Source organism: Zeugodacus cucurbitae, chromosome 6, assembly GCF_028554725.1.
Source record: "Zeugodacus cucurbitae isolate PBARC_wt_2022May chromosome 6, idZeuCucr1.2, whole genome shotgun sequence".
NCBI lineage: Eukaryota > Metazoa > Arthropoda > Insecta > Diptera > Tephritidae > Zeugodacus > Zeugodacus cucurbitae.
This window is the reverse complement of record NC_071671.1, coordinates 4,679,072-4,682,430: the sequence shown is the minus strand read 5'-3', so window position 1 is coordinate 4,682,430 and position 3,359 is coordinate 4,679,072.

Genomic DNA, 3,359 nt, shown 5'->3' with positions numbered 1-3,359 from the left:
TTACCTCCATCAAGGAAAGAGTGTTTGCTGCAAAGCGCTGAGCAATAGTAGCATTTAGCTCTGAAATTGCAATAGTGTAGTGACTATTTTGCTTGGATTGTGTAATTTTATTAGAGATATTGTACAATCGACGTGGTTGTTGTTGTTGCCATAGTCATTGTGGCATGGCAACAATCAAGTGGTCGCTGTGAATTAACTTCCTCTCGTCAGTCACACACAAGCTGGTAGGCTAACAATACTACATGTAGCTACAACAACAACACATGTAAGTTGCGCAACAAACAGCAAGACTAACATACAGGCAGACATGTGCTGCAGAAGTGGCAAGCTTTTGCTTTATTTAATTTTATTCTTTCTTGTTGCAACTCCACCTTTGCTTGCTGCTGAACTTTGAACGCACCGCTGTGACAGTGTGACAGCTACACTGACTCATCGCCCATTTACAGTAGTTGGCAACACATGCAACAACATAGTAAGTGTGTTACATATGTATGTATGTGCTTAGTCTCCTCATGCCTGCAACATGCATTTTATGCTCATACGTTGGACTGCTTGAAAGGAAAATCCTCAGCAAATAAACCACGCCGTATCTGCAATGTTGCCTGACATCAACTTGAGCTGCGTGTTGGGCTGCCTTGAGCCGGGATGGACAGACAGCCAGCAAATCAAAAAAGTTTTGCTTGCGTCACAGTCGGTGCCATTGCTTTTCTTTTCTTTTTTATTCTTTTCGCATTTCTACTACAGCTGCGTATTCTAAGTCTTAGAGAGCTTTCTGTAGGCTTTCTTCGACTTACTTTTACTGCTAATACTTTTCGAGGACGAAGTTGTCGCTGGCGTTAACCCGGGCGCTGCATATGCGCTGATTGGCTTACGTAGACGTCGCAGTGCACAGTGGGGTGTCTTAAGGTTGTAACGAAAATTAGATAATTTTTTTAATTTTTAGACGAAACTTATCTGATAGCGGAATTCAAAATTGCAGTTCTCATAATGTTTGTATCGTTTTTATTGCTCTCAGCAGATAAAATTGAGATGAGAATACAATTTTCGAAACAAATTTTTCCCAGAAAACCCTCATATCGCTTTGTATATCTTTATAAAATAGGCCTTCCTAAGGACTACTATAAAAATGCTAGTTTAGTTAGAGTTTATAGATTAATCATCTGTACTGATGAGAGAGGCGAGGTCATAGATGAACTTAGGTCTTGTGAGGGAAATTTAGACCTTCCTTTTTGAAATTTTTATGAAAGTTGTTTCTGGATCTAAAGAGTTCTTAAGGAACTGGTCTCCAGTAAGTTCAAGACAGGCCCACTTTATGTCTTCAAAATGAAAGAAAACGGCCGAGAGTGCAAAGTAGATTTGCTGTGATATAGTATATAGGCTACTAGCATATGGCTACAAATGGGTGTTCTTATACGTATGTCTCCCATGAGTATTTCTTGCAACATATTTGCCGCTAATGCCTCTAACGTCAAACTTGCAACTATCTTGTAGTAGCTTTGAAATTTGTTGTTGGCATATTGCCGGCTGATTTCCTGCTTCAACTTATTTTAATTTAATTGTTGTGATTTTTTTATGTAGAAATATACATACATACACATGTTGCCAGTAGTTAGTGGAAGTGCGCCGGAGTGCGATACAGAGTGTTGCAAGCAAATGTGTGCTAAATTTAATAAAGCAAACAAGCAATATATAAACACCGAGGCATATACTATATACACTTACGCAATAATAACAACAACAAACAACTTGGTATTTAGCACAACAAACAATGGCAACAACGCAATAGAACTTCCGACAAAATGCGCGGCTTGAATTTGTTGCACGCAGCGGCAAAGTGGACTGGCAGGTGTTTTGGTTGGAGAGGAGAGAGAGAAGGAGGCATGGTGTGTATGAGTGCAACACAGACAAACAGACAGACAGCAAAAGTTACTTAAAATCTAGAAGTCATGCGTCAACGCACCAACAAAAACAAACAAATGTAGCTTAGCGTGTGTGTGTACATATGTACTCGTATGCATGAGCGTATTTCATTTTGCATAAATGCAAGCAAGTGATACTGAAAGTTACCAAACATTTCAGTTTTGTTTGTTTCTGTGTGTGTGTGTGCGTGCGTGCAGCTTTGTTTACAGTTGTATCAGCACACAAGTGCCGTATAGCTTTTCACTTTTAGTGCAGTACAAGTGTTTTTATTGATTTGCACTTCACAAGGTGTCTGCATTTATTTACCATTTACATTTGGTAAATTAGTTCAAATTTAACAGTTTTTCTTGGTATTGCAGTTTTTACTATTTATTTATGAGACTAGAAAGCTGTTTTTTTGTACTACATATATACAAATGTATTTACGTACACAGTTAGGCAACTGTAAATCGTTAATCACGTGAATATTGAAATTTTATTGTTATTTTCTTTATTATTTCACTAATTAATAGCTGCTGTAAGAAACACAGAGATTTTTAATTGATATAATTTCATAAATTTGACAATAACCAATAATGTATAAGTCAGAAATAGCGTAGAAAATTAACCTATATTTCCAGTATTAATAGATATAGCCAAAATAACAGAAGCAGCACTCCGGCTCGTTAAGATTACAACAAACGTATTAGCTTTTCTACTTAGCTCTTATGTTTTGATGAACTGAATGTCTTACTAACCAAATTTTCTAACTTCTAGTGGAGTTTATTGAGATACCATCTTACATATTCTTTTTTAAAAATACTGAGGCAGCGTTGATTATTTAGAATAGAGTTCCTTTGTATAATATCTCTAATAGTGTATTGAATTGCTAAACACATGTAATGTAACAAACTGTTGAAATTGTAATCAAAACCAGGAACCCGCATTCCTTCAATATTAGGTTGGTAAATATCCCTTCCGCCTTTTCGTCTTTTGAATTTCGCGGCTATGTATAAAGCGCTACAGAGCTCATATCTGGCAATCGGTGAATCGTCCCAAACAGTGGCAGAGCCGGGATTGACGGCCAGGAAGGCTTTGTTGTGAGTTTGGTGGGAATCATCCACTATGTATGAGCTGCTCCCATATGAACAGACGCTTAATTCTACCATCTACTGCGAACAACTGGACCGCTTGAAGCATCGATCGACCATCATTGGCCAAGAGGAAGGGTGTAGCGTTCCACCTGGACAACACCAGATCACACACTTCGTTGATGTGAAGCTACGGGAGCTCGGATAGGAGGTTTTAACACATCCACCATATAGCCCGGAAATAGCGCCAAGTGGTTACCACCTGTTTCTGTCCATGGCGAACGCCTTTGGTGGTGTAAAGTTGAATTCAGAAGAGGCTTGTGGAAAGTGGCTGTCTGAGTTCTTCGTAAATAAGGAGGAGGTTTATAC